Source organism: Sus scrofa, chromosome 7, assembly GCF_054392235.1.
Source record: "Sus scrofa isolate SSC_HxYL_T2T_F1_AM1 chromosome 7, Sscrofa_HxYL_maternal_Yorkshire_Landrace_v2.0, whole genome shotgun sequence".
NCBI classification, from domain to species: domain Eukaryota; kingdom Metazoa; phylum Chordata; class Mammalia; order Artiodactyla; family Suidae; genus Sus; species Sus scrofa.
In genome coordinates this window covers 111,157,628-111,171,362 of record NC_139389.1, presented here as the reverse complement: position 1 = coordinate 111,171,362, position 13,735 = coordinate 111,157,628, and the positions used below count along the sequence as shown (strand labels likewise).

Genomic DNA, 13,735 nt, shown 5'->3' with positions numbered 1-13,735 from the left:
AACACAGATTTCGGGGGGCACGCTTGGTTGATATCTGTCTGAGGGCCCTGTTATGTGTGCCCTGTCTCTCCTGTATTCATAGCTACCTCATCGATGCCTAGCTACCTCATCGGTGCGCAATAAAAATTTGTCGAGTGAATGGCTGAATTAATTTAATCTTCTTAAGAATCCACAAAGCAGAGATGACACTCCTTACTTAACAGTCAGGGAAACTGAGGCTCTAAGAGCCAAGGTTTGTTCAATGTGGTTCTCTCAGTGAAGTGGTGGAATGGGGACTCCAATCTGGATTTGCTGGAATCCAACATCTGTGCAAAGTGTTTCAACAGAGGAAATGCTTTTAGCGGAGAATTGAATTGAGTTTTAATTCCCTTGATGAGTTTGGTCGCCAAAGGAGTTTTCTAAATTCTTCAAAATTAGGGCAGCACAAAAATGTTCCAAAAGAGGGCACGCCACAGGGGCTGGCGCTGCAAAACTGGCCGAGAGGGGCTCTCTGGGTGGCCGTGGTCCCTGAGCTCATCCTTTGCCATGTTCCCACTGGGCCAGCCTGGACTGCCCTGCGCCGTCATGGAAGGTCAGGCAGAGGTACAGGCCAGGGACTTGTCCCGCCCATGAGCCCCACCCCCAGCTCCCCGACTAGCCCTTGGCCCTGCCACGCTGCCGTCTAGGGCAGAACACAGGCCTCTCAAGGGCTCCACCATCCTACCTACCTTCCCCACTTTCTACATGTGCCCAGCAGCTAGGTGGAATGGAGGTTACGCCTCTGCTTCGAAGATGGGAGACAATCTCAGAGGACATAGTTGTGGGGGGGCTTTTGTGTATTTCTAGTGCTGTACCCGCGGCATGTGGAAGTTTGCAGGCCAGGTGTTGAATCGGAGCTGCAGCTGCTGGCTTACCCCACAGCCACAGCCACAGCAACACAGGATCTGAGCTGCGTCTGTGACCTACACCACAGCTCACGGCAACGCCAGATCCTTAACCCACTGAATGAGGCCAGGGATCGAACCTGCATCCTCCTGGATACTAGTCAGGGTCATTACCTCTGAGCCATGATGGGAACTCCTCTCATCATGGCTCAGAGGACATACTTACCTGAGAGTAAGGTACTGCACCTGAACAAGGGAGGGTTGGATTTGGCGGTGTCACAGGCTGCTTCAGTTCTCCCGGTAGTTGTTCGATGACCAGTGGCCTCTTCCTCCCCTTCCCCTCCCCACAACCTCAGGGCTTTCCTGCCTGCTTGTCAGGGAAAAGAGCGCTTCCAAACACTTCCCTTTGAATTGGCAGAGTCCAAAACACAATCCTCATTGATGTTTCAAATCCCGATTGCCTCATCCAGGTCGGACACCGCATCCACCTGGTCTCTCAAAGTCCCTGCTGCCAGGCAGCTGGGTTGGCCTTTCACGAGAAGAGGAAAGCACCTGCGGAGATGGTTTGAGAGGCACTGAAAGATATTTCCGCTTCTAAACATTTCTCCATCCTAGAAATATCACAAAATATAATAGCCACACACACCTAGATGTGTATACATTAGGTGCCAAGGACTCATTTAATCCTTTCCCACAACCCTGTGACAGGGGTGTTATTACTTCTCCATGTTACAGATGAGGACACAAAGGCACAAGGAGGTCATTTGATTTGCCCAAGGTCAAGGTCGGGCATTTGAAATTCTTGAGTTGCAAGTTCACAACCACTGAGCTCCACTACCTGAAATCCCACTCTTGTGGACCCAGCTTCTCACTTGGAATGCAAACCCCAACACCGTGGAAGACAGCCTTGGAACACCAGCCCCTCAGTGAACAGTTAGATGGGGCCAACCGGGATGCAGCCCAACCCGGATGCTTTTAGGAGTTTCAGGCCCTGGGCAGCCTCTGGCCAGCTCCACCTCTGGCTGTCCCCTCCCTCCTCACTGCCCAAGGGCCATCAATAGACCAGACACGCACCCAGGCCTGCACCCAGATCCTCACAGGTGAGAGGGGCTGCCCGTGCCTAGAAATCACTTCCCGGTGTTCAGACAGGCCTGGAGTTCCAGGCGCATTGAAATGTCAAGGGCATGCCCCAGCCTCCTCGTCCAGAGGGACCAAGGTCCTTGCTTCAGTCATGAGCTCGGGTTCCCTGGGATGAGAGACCAATGTGTTCAGTAAAGATGGCTTTAGAAGTTCCCGTTGTGGTGCAGTGGGTTAATGATCTGGCTTTACTCTGTGGAGGCTCTGGTTTGATCCCCAGCCTGGTGCAGTGGACTAAGGATCTGGTGTTGCTGCAGCTGTGGCGTAAGTGGCAGCTATGGCTTGGATTTGATTTCTGGTCTGGGGGCTTCCATATGCTGCAGATGCGGCTAAAAACAGAAAAAAAAGATGGCTTTAAAATGAACTCCTGGCCAGTAGAGACACTGTGTGTCCTGCTTGGAACACACAAATACAGCTTAAATAGAGTTTAAATACACACTCTCCTGTCCCCTTTTGCTTCCTGTCCACACAAGTCCTGCATTCTGCAGAGGCTGTACCACTGACACCTGTGAGCACACTCAAGCCATGCTCACATCTGCATTTGTACACACACACACACACACACACGAGTTAAGCCCCCAGGCCCAGCAGGCACCCATGGGTGACAGAAAGAGCGTCCCATATTCCTGTGACATCATCTCCTATTGGGTGGAGGCACCAGCAGGAGAAACCACCTGATGCTACTCAAGTGGAAAGTGACGCTTCCCTCTTCAACACCCCTCACCCCACTCAGAAAGCCGCTCCTATAGGGGGTGTGGCATCTGGAGAGGAGAGAGGGTGTTGGGGGGCAGAGGCTGTGTGTGTGTCTTTAGCTTTTCCTTCTTTTTAAAAAATATTGCAATATAGGACTTCCTGTCTTGGCTCAGCAGAAATGAATCTGACTAGTATCCATGAGGACGCAGGTTCGATCCCTGGCCTCGCTCAGTGGGTTCAAGATCCAGCGTTGCCTTCAGCTGTGGTGTAGGTCACAGATGTGGCTCGGATCGGACATGGCTGTGGCTGTGGTGTGGGCCAGCAGCTACAGCTCCGATTCGACCCTTCGCCTGGGAACCTCTGTATGCCTTGGGCGTGGCCCTGAAAAAAAAGACCAAAAAAAACCTTTGCACTCAGGATTTCCCGCGGCAGCAGATCCAGGTTAAGTATTATGAGGACTTGGGTTCGATCCCTGGCCTCAGTCTCAAGGCCAGGGATCAAACCTGCATCCTCATGGATACTAGTCAGATTCATTTCCGATGCGCCACGATAGGAACGCCTTACACCCCATCTTCTTAAACCAGTCATCTGTTAATGGACACTTGGGTTGCTTCCTATCTTGGCTATTTTAAATAAAGCTGCTATGAACATTGAAGTGCATGTATCTTTTTGAATTAGAATTTTCATTTTTTCCAGATATATACCCAGGAGTGGGATTACAGGCTCCTTTGGTAACTTTAGTTTTCTAAGGTACCTCCATACTGTTCTCCATAGTGGCTGCACCAGTTTACATTCCCTTCAGCAGTGTAGGAGAGGTCCCTTTTCTCCACAACCCCTCCAACATTTATTTGTTTCCATGATGGTCCTTCTGACCCATGTGAGGGTTTACCTCCTTGTGGTTTTGATTTGTATTTCTCTGAAAATTAGCGATGTTGAGCATCTTTTCATGCTGTTGGCCATCTATATGCTTTTCTTATTCTTTCTTTTTTTTTTTTTTTTTTTGTCTTTTCTCTTTTTAGTGCCTCACCTGTGGCATATGGAGGTTCCTAGGCTAGGGGATCTAATAGGAGCTGTTACTGCTGGTCTACACCACAGCTCACAGCAAGGCCAGATCCTTAACTCACTGAGCGAGGCCAGGGATCGAACCCACAACCTCATGGTTCCTAGTCGGATTTTTTTTTTTTTTTTTTTTTGGTCTTTTCTAGGGCCACTCCCGTGGCATATGGAGGTTTCCAGGCTAGGGGTCTAATTGGAGCTGTAGCCGCCGGCCTGCACCACAGCCACAGCAACACGGGATCCGAGCCGCATCTGCGACCTACACCATAGCTCACGGCAATGCCAGATCATCAGCCCACTGAGCAAAGCCAGGGATCAAACCCTTAACCTCATGGTTCCTAGTTGGATTCGTTAACCACTGCGCCACGACGGGAACTCCCCTAGTCGGATTTGTTTCCGCTGGGCCACGATGGGAACACCTGTATGTTTTCTTTTGAAAAACATCTCTTTAGGTCTTTTGCTCAAGCACCGCTATTTTAGCCCCTATTCCATACCAAAAACTCGCAGACTGAGGAAACCTGGAGTCCTGACAGAGGAAAAGGGCTGGCATTTAAATTCATCCAGTCATGACATTCAGCAGCAGCTAGTGAGTGCCAGGCGCTGGGGAGCCAGCAGTGAACAGATGAGATAAAGTCTTCGCTCTCATGGAAGCACCAACCATAGACAATGGGAGGCCCTCTTGGGGGCCTTTGTGTCTTTCTGCCCCGGCTGGTGGTGAACAGTTGTCCCCAGCCCCTCTCCCCACCCTGAGAGCCTGGGGAACAGAGGCAGGATTCAGTGTTGCTCACTGCACATTTGTCTTCTGTCGAGTCCCCTCGCGGCTGGGCCTGGTCCTGCACCTGTCCTAGCGCCTCTGCACTCTTCCCCGGGCAACTGTCTCTCCTTGCCCCCTCCTGTCTTGCTTACTTCCTCTCTCCCCTACCTCTGGGCACCGGCCACGGTTCTCCATCCAGCCACTCACATCCCTGAAAGAAACTTTACAGAGCACAGGGCCTGCCTGGGATGGTCAGACTCTGCAGGGTGGGTGTGGGTCCTGGATTCTGATGTTTTTAAGCTCTCCAGGTCTTTCTAAAGTAATTCCAGGTTGAGATCTTGCCTCCAAGGGCCTAAAGGGGAGGCCTAAGGGCAATTTTCCCCAGCTTTGGCTTGGGGCTTGAGTGCATGAAGGATGGACCAAGGGGATTTTGAAGGAGACTGGGCACCTCCAAGCCAGCTCAGAGGAGATAGCACGGAGCCCAGCAGGTCCAGAGGGAGCTGGTATTTATTCCAGGAGGGGAGAGGAGGGTGGGGACCCTTCTGCCTCCTTCCCAGGCCTCTTCCAGAGCTCTCCATCCCCAAGGCTGCAGAGACTCATAGGGAAGAGCCCAGTTCTCTGAAGTCAAGGAGGCAAAAGTGGAAGAGTGAACGAATGGGGGCAGTCAGTTTTCTTTCTCTCCTTTCCCTCATAAATCCTGCTCATCTTTCAAGGCATAATTCAAATTTTACTACCCGCAGGAAGCCTTTCTTTATCGCCCAGATGAAAACCAACCAATCAATTCCTCAGAGGACTTGCCCAAGGACTTCCTTTGGATTCCCTCTGTATACTTGACTCATCAGACTTAGATGTGGAAATGACCTTGAAGTTGGCCAACTCTCCCCTACTTCAGGCAGGCCCATGGACATATATCTCGTATGTATGTACCCTTATCCTGAGGTCAGAGCCCCTGATACTTGGGGCCACTTGCAGGTATAGGAGCTCAGTTCCTTTGGCCACCACATTCCTATGTGGAACCAGGAACATGGCTCTCTTGGGTCCCTTTGACTCCCAGCCCCAGGCCAGGACTCCAGCTTTGAGGGCTTTTGTCTGGGGAAACCAGGTAAAGCTTTGCCCTATCCAGAGGGACTGGATGCTTCAACCCCAAACCTGCTGCATGATTTTGGGCAACCAGCTCTCTTTGTGGCTGTGTGGAGTCAGACCAGGGCACTGCCTGGAAAGGGTCACGGGGCTTCTTCACCTTACGTGTAATAAGAAAAACCCCATCCAAAAACAAGCAAAGGAGCCCAATGAAGATTCTGATTTTCCCCATGCTGACCTTTTCATCTTTCTTTCTCCCTTTCCTTTCTCCCTTTCCTTTCTTTCTTTCCGTCTTTCCTTCTTTCTTTCTTTCTTTCTTTCTTTCTTTCTTTCTTTCTTTCTTTCCTTCTTTCTTTCTTTCTTTTCTTTCTTTCTTTCTTTCTTTCTTTCTTCCTTCCTTCCTTCCTTCCTTCCTTCCTTCCTTCCTTCCTTCCTTTCTTTCCTTCTTTCTTTTTTTTTTGCTTTTTAGGGCTGCACCCATGGCTCGGGGTCAAATCGGAGCTGTAGCCGCCAGCCTATGCCAGAGCTACAGCCACAGCCACAGGCACGCAGGATCCGAGCGGCATCTGCGACCTACACCACAGCTCATGGCAACACCGGATCCTTAACCCACTGAGTGAGGCCAGGGATTGAACCCACAACCTCGTGGTTCCCAGTTGGATTCGTCAACCACTGAGCCACAAAGGGAACTCCCCACCTTTTCATTTTTAAAATATCCGTTCTAAATTTTTTTTCTCTTTTGTGGATGTCTTGCTTTGCTGTCATGTGTGTTACTTCGTGTGTTGGGAAATCCAGGTTCACATGCTGTGTGTGTCTTCGTGTAGGTGTTTCCATGCCTGGGTTATATACGCATGCGGCAGGTGTACACATACTCCCATCATATTGCATGGACTAGTGATTCTCAACTGTGGCTGCATGTTGGGAAGACTTAGGGAGGAACAAAATCCCAGTGCTCAGGCTGCCCTCCAGTTGAAATAAATCAGAACCACACGGGGTAGGGCCCAGGTGTCAGGAGTGTGCACATCTCCCCAGGTGATGCTTCTGTGCCATCTGGTACAGATGGCAGCTTGCCTGCTGGAATTCCTTTATTGAACAGTTAACATGAGTGAGCTTTCTGACTCTAAAATTAAGGGACCCCACTTGGAAAGAAGCAGATGGCAAAGGCTTGGCCTGGATGCAGTGTTCTCACCTGCAAAGAGAGACCTTCGGCCAAGACCATCTCTAGGGTCCCACCCCATTCTTAGAAAATGCTTGGACTGCAATGGATGTGCTCGGTAGGAGAGGAGGAAATCTGCTCTTGGGGAGAAGCCGAGCCCCAGTGCTACAGGCTGACATGACCTGGAGTTCTGAGCCTCCAAAGGGCCACAGCTGCTGCTTTTTTTATGATGGCTATAAACCTAGGGACTCCTGCCCACCTCCCCCAGGAGCAGACAGCAGCCGGGTTGAGCTGCTGGGGAGCTGGGATTAGGGAGGGATTAGTGTGGTTTGGAGGGGCCCTGGAGTCTTGCAGCCAGCTCAGGAGTCTGAGGTCCAAAGATAGCAAAGAGTAGAAGGAGGCACGACTGCGTGTGGAAGGGAGGGGGAGATGAGGGAGGGGGGACAGCCGGCAAGCTGATGCTCGGGCCATGAAAAGTTCATTTATTAACCATCAATTTTTAAAACAGTTTACAGAGTTCCTGTTGGGGCTCAGTGGTAACAAACCCGACCAGTATCCAGGAGGATGCGGGTTTGATCCCTGGCCCCACTCGGTGGGTGAAGAATCCAGTGTTGCTGTGAGCTGTGGTGTAAGTCACAGACGTGGCTCAGATCTTGCGTTGAGGTGGCTGTATCGCAGGCTGGCAGCTGCAGCTCTGATTCAGCCCCTAGCCTGGGAACTTCCATATGCCAAGGGCCGCAAAAAAATTTAATTACAAATCTCAAGATACTTTGTTTGTTTGCTGTTTGGTTTTGGCCACACCCATGGCGTGTGGAAATTCTAGGGCCAGGGATCAAAGCAGTGACAACACCGGCTCCTTAACCCACTGTGCCAGAAGAGAACTCTGTAAGCTAAGAATTCTTACAGCAAATGTGGACAGGATTGCAACAGACAGATAAAAAAGGAAAAGTTCATTTTCTCCTCCCATTTCCTCCTGAATTCTGCTTCCCACCCTCATTATTTCAGCATCTATGCTTTCAGACCACTTTCTATATATACATGTTTTCTATACACATTGTTTTTATCTTGCAACTTGTTTTTTAAACAGTATACCACGGACATCTTCTGTGCCTGTTCCTAAAGCAAAGTTAACTTCATTCCTTTTGACAGCTGCCTAGAATTCCCCAGCCTGTGACAATTTATGGGAATGTGGCCGTCTGCATTTTAGCTTGTTTCCATAAGATGCTTTCCTAAAAGCGGAGTGGCTGGTTCTGAGGGTCTGTGTGTTTCCAGCGGGGATGGATTTTATCCAGTTGTCCCCGCCCTTCCACCCAGAGCAGTGCAGTCCCACGGGAACACCCTCTTCCTCCTCGTAACCTCACCTACAGCGCATGTAGTCAATTCTTTCTGCCTTTCCCAGCGTAAAGGGGGCGTATAAACAGAGCCTAAACAAAACGCAGTGCCACGAGGGCTGGTCGGCCTTCGGTTTCCTGTTTGCAGGTGAGATAAGGTGGGTCGGGAGGGGTGACCCTCAGCTAAGTGCTGGGAAAGACAGGAGACCCTGGCTCTGTGAAAAAGGGGTGCCAGTGCAGGACGGGGGCCCAGCAGCCCCGCTCAGGGGGTCAGAATGGTGAGATAATGCCCTGTGTAAGGACAGGCCACCTGAAGCCAAACTGGCTCCGCTCCGCCCTCACTAGCTGCTCCTTCGAGCCTCTTTGCCCATCTATGAAGTCGAGGTGATGGGGGTGGACTTGCTCAGCCCCGGGCCTGAAGGGTAAGTGAGTGGCTGCTGTAGAACAGGGCCTGGCAATAAGCACTCACGTGCTGTGAGCTTCCAGTGGATAAGCTCTTCCCTGCTACACACACACACACACACACACACACACACACACACACACTCACACACACACACACACACTCCAACTCCTCTCCCTTGGGGTAACCACTACGAACAGTTTGGGGTATATCATTCCAGACTTTCAGGGACATTTAGACACATGACTTGTGTGTGCCTCCAGGTACGTGTGACAGTTATAAAATTCCCACGTGCACCCTCTCTCATTTAGGAGTCTTCTTTATAAAAATCTTTTTAAAACTACCTTTATTTTCTGAACAGGTATTCCATACACATGATATAAAACACAAAAAGCGAACGAGAGTATACAGTGAAAGAGAAGCATCCTTCTCCTCTTGGTTTCCTAGCTCTTTAGGTTCCTGTTGTTATCAATTTCTTGAGTATCCTTCAAGAGATATTGCAAGCATTTTTAGAAACATAATCATTATATATTTTTTTCTCACATAAATGGTAGCATACTTTACATAATCTCCACTTTTTTACGCTTAATGAAATATCTTGGGTATATCTTTTTATATCACCACATACAGTGATTTTAAAAAATATATCGGTTGCATAGTATTTCATGGTTAGAAATACCTCACTTCTTTAACCTGTTTTTAAACTGAACTTTTTAAATAATTTGCTTATTAATAAGTTACAACAAATAGCTTTATAAGGAGTCTTCTTTTTACTTAAAAAAATTTTTTTTTCTTTTTAGAGCCATACCTGCAGCATATGAAAGTTCCCGAGCTAGGGGTCAAATCGGAGCTTCAGCTGCCGGCTTACACCACAGCCACAGCGACACCAGATCCCAGCTGCTTCTGTGAGCTATGCAGCAGTTTGCAGCAATCCTGGACACTTAACCCACTGGCCTCACTCAGTCTTCTTTTTAAAGCAAAGGAAAACCTAGCTAAAATGCGCTTAAACCAATGAACGAATGGAGTTTGAAGGCTCCGTATGTGCACACAGTCAGATCCAAGGCTGACTTTGATTCAGGCTTGACCCAGCCCCTCAGCGTCCCCGCAGGCCGGTTCTCCCTCTCTTTTTGGTCTCTCTATAGGTTCTATGCAGCATTTGCTCCCCTCTGCCTTCACCAAATCTAGGGTCTTTCCTTTTGGAACAAAGAGGCTGCTGCTGTTGTAGACCCCCAGCCTCAAACCCCACCATCCAAGGCAGAATGTGATTTTTGTAGTTTCTACAGGAGAGGGAAGAAGGTACTTGTCCCCGGAAACCTAGAAACTACAGCATCTTCTATATTGTTTTATCACTTTCGTTTTTCATTTTAATAGTCTATCAAGAACATATGTCTATTTCATTCTCTCTTTTTTTTTTTTGGCATATGAAAGTTTCTGGACCAGGGATCGAATCTGAGCCACAGCTGCAACCTATGCCAGAGCTGCAGCAACACCAGATCCTTGACCCACGGTGCCACAGCAGGAGCTCCTATTTCATTCTTTTCTCCAATGACTTCATGTACTTAATTGTATGGAGTTACCCTGGCTCCTATACGCATCCTCTCTTTGAGGGACATTTAGGCATTTCCATTAAAAGCAAACAAACAAACCGGAAGTCCACGTGTGGCTCAGTGGGTTAAGGATCCGGCATTGACATAGCTGCAGTGCAGGCTGCATCTGTGGCGTGGGTTCAATCCCTGACACAGGAACTTTCACAGGCTGTGGGTGCAGCCAAAAACAAAAGCAAAAACAAAAACAAATTTATAAACAATGTTGAATGTTTGCGTTAGGATACAGTTCAGTTGTTTTAACAGAGACTGACAATAACAGATGCTTAAATAAGACAAACCTTATAGGCATTCCCGTCATGGCACAGCAGAAACGAATCCGACTAGGAATCATGAGGTTGCGGGTTTGATCCCAGGCCTCGCTCAGCGGGTTAAGGATCCGGTGTTGCGGTGAGCTGTGGTGTAGGTGGCAGACACAGTTCGGATCTGGCGTGGCTGTGGCCGTGGTGTAGGCTGGTGGCTACAGCTCCTATTAGACCCCCTAGCCTGGGAACCTCCGTATCCCATGGGTGCGGTCCTAAAAAGACAAAAAAAAAAAAAAGTTGTCTCACAGGTTTCAGTAGGTGTTTAAGCAGTTCACGTTTGACAGGGTGGCTCTGTTTATCAGGGACAGATTCCCTTTATCTGGGAGCCTTCATCTACACGGTCAAAGAAAACTCACACCGTATCTTCTGGGTCCATACTCCAGCCATGGGCAGTGGAGGAGAGGGGAAAATGGAAGACCCTTCCCTCTCAGCACGGAACCCACAAGTGGCACCTCGGTATGCTCACACCCACTGGCCACACCTGGCTGTGCATGTAATCTTTATGCTGAATAGGTTGTGCCTCACTCAGAGTTGGGGGTTCTATTACTAAAAGAAGAGGAGAAACTGTATTACGGAATAATTAGCTATCTCTGATACAACATCCTTAAACATTTATCTGTAAACAGACATTTCTATAGACTAGAATTCTTTTTGACTCCTCCCCGCCAAAGTTTCCCCTAGTACATGTTTTCCAAGACCCTGTCACCATGACTGCTGCCACCGCAACCCTGGCCACAAGCTTACCCTGGGCCATCGCTGGCTGTGCCCACAGCATGGGCCAGTGGCTCTGATTGTTCACCTCACAATCTCTAGCTCTGTGGCCTTGGCGGTTCTCGGTTTCTGTATCTATAAAATGAAGATATTGAACTCTTGGAGTTCCCGTCATGGCCCAGCAGGCTAAGAACCCAACTAGAATCTATGATGTTCGCTCAGTGGGTTAAAGGCCTGGAGTTGCTGCAGGGATCGGTGGTGTAGGTCACAGATGCGGCTTGGATCCTGTGTGGCTGTGGCCGTGGTGTAGGCTGGCAGCTGTGGCTCTGATTCAACCCCTAGGCCTGGGAACTTCCATGTGCTGCGGGTGCAGCCAGAAAAAAGAAATAAAATAAAATAAAATAAAATAAAATAAAAGACTTTGAACTTGAGTCCAGGTCTTAAAGAATCTCAGGCTCTCTCTCAGTTTTATTAGAGTTCGTTGTACAATTGAGGGCAATGCAGCCACGGGAGAGGCAGCTTGGCAGAAAATGGCATCTAGAAAGAGGGAGGTGACGTCCCACCTTGCATGCCGGCAGGACCCACCCAGGTGGGTGGAGTTCAGATCTGAGCAGGACTCTAACAGCCAACAGACTGGGCCGTGGTCAGAGGAGAGCAACCGGGTCCAAAAACCGGCTTAAGAATGACAAGGACGGGTCAGGCTCCATGTGGCCCCCCAGAAGTAGCTGGTTTGGGCACAAGATAAAAAAGAATCTCTAAGAAACATAAAGACATTGAAATGATACTTGACTGAAAGGTGAAGAGGATGTTTGGGACCCATCAGGCTGCTCCTCTCTTCACCTGCTACTCCTCAGCCTCCAAACTAAGCTGCTACCTGTCACTCTCCCTCTGCCGCCCCCACGGAACCCGCTCTCACTACCCAAACATCCCTCCATCTCCCAGAAGTTTTCTGGCCTCATCTTACCCGCCCTCTGAGCAGCACGCCACACCTGGGCCACATCCCTCTCCTTCTGCGGCCTTTCTGGTCCTTTGTGGGGTCGGTCATTCTCTGCCAGCAGCTTCTGTGCTGTAGGCCTTCACATCTTCGCATCTTCTCACCAGCTGTGTGTAGGGGGCGGCCAGTCTGGAACTTTGCCCCAGGCTCCTGTTTGGGGGCACAGAGCACTATAGCTCAAGGCTTAGTGTCCAGTAGACATGTAGATTTCGACCTGTCCAGAAGGACCTTGTCACTGCCCTGTTCTTCCTCCTGTAGGGAACAGAGACGGCCACCATTTATGCAGAAACTGTGGGCCAGCCCTGCCTGCGTCCTTTCTAACCCATCCCACATCCTTAGTATCTCTTATGTCCATCCACTCCCTCCCACTGCAACTACCACCTGCTGTGACTGATTTCTCTGTGTCAACTCTTTTATTATTATTATTATTTTTTGGTCTTTTCAGGGCCACACCAGGCTAGGGGTTGAACAGGAGCCACAGCTGCCCGCCTACCCCACAGCCACAGCAACGCAGGATCCAAGCCATGTCTTCCCCCTACACCACAGCTCACAGCAATGCTGGATCCTTCACCCACTGAGCGAGGCCAGGGATCAAACTCGCGTCTTCATGGATACTAGTCCATGAAGCTGAGCCACAATGGGAACTCGTCTGTGCCCACTCTTGCCCCCTAACCCCATTCTATGCAATGACGCCACTCTGGCTTAACACCCTCCAATGGCCTCTCATCACACTCCGGACAGAATCCAAGTGGCTTAGCAGGCTTTCAAGGTTCTTCTAGATCTACCTCCTTCCTGCCTTTGGGGATCCCAGCTCCTCCCATTACCTCCTCTCTCGGTGGGCTCCAGCCAGCATCACCAAAAATGGGACCACTCATGCGCTGTTCCCTGGCCTGGAATGACTCCTCCCTTTCTTCCTCTGAGTAACAGCCAACTCCAAGTCCTTCAGGCCTCTGTGCGGACTTCTCCCCCTCCAGGGAACCCGCCCTGGCTGCCCCGGGCCGGCTCAGCTGACCTTACTAGCACCGTGGATCAAGCCGCAGCGCCTTTATGCCCTGTTTCGAATTGTTGGATTGTGTCTCTGCACTACCAGGCTTCTAGAAGCTGTGTGTGCAGGAACCTTGCCCGGCTCGCTATCACTGCTTGCTTGAAGCCTGGAACAGAATGCATTGGATAAATATTTGTTGCCTGGCGTGGCATCAAAACCTGACTAATTGGGTGCAGCTCAGGGCTTCAGCGTGGCCCCCGTCTTGAGGAAGGGCCAGGGCTCCAGGGTTAGGAAACCCAGGACGGAGAGTGAGAACGACTAGAAAGTGAAAGCAAAGCTGAGCGGGGAGGAAAGAACCACCAAGGGTACAGTCTGGGGAGGAGGGGCCAGGCCAAGAGTTCATTCAACCCCGTCTAGCGAGGGAGCCGGCGGGCAGCGTAGGGGGGAGGCGCTGTGGGCGGGAAGCGAGCGGAATGAAAAAGAGAGAAAATGTGTTTTGTAATTAGTCATCGCCCCCTGGGGTGATGCTGGGAGTTTTCACCGGAGGTGGGTAGACCAGATTTGCAAAATGACAAACAGGGGCTAACCACCAGCTGGGGCCACAGTGGGGCTTCCGGCTCGGGTGGCAGAAGTCAAGCTTTCTAGTTTTTTCTCTGTCCCGCC

The 13,735-nt window shown here is 50.1% G+C and overlaps 1 long non-coding RNA gene across 2 annotated transcripts; it reads right to left on the bottom strand.

The window, feature by feature from the left end:
- Positions 1 to 8,802: 8,802 nt before the first annotated feature.
- LOC102167686 (uncharacterized) lies at positions 8,803 to 13,405 on the bottom strand. Of its 2 annotated transcripts, none has more exons than XR_014811213.1 (3): positions 12,912 to 13,405; positions 12,058 to 12,339; positions 8,803 to 10,594 (listed from the first exon to the last, which is right to left on the bottom strand). It is a non-coding gene; the product is annotated as an uncharacterized LOC102167686 (long non-coding RNA). The 2 variants fall into 2 exon arrangements; XR_304631.4 differs by lacking the exon at positions 8,803 to 10,594 and adding an exon at positions 11,532 to 11,818.
- Positions 13,406 to 13,735: the final 330 nt, after the last annotated feature.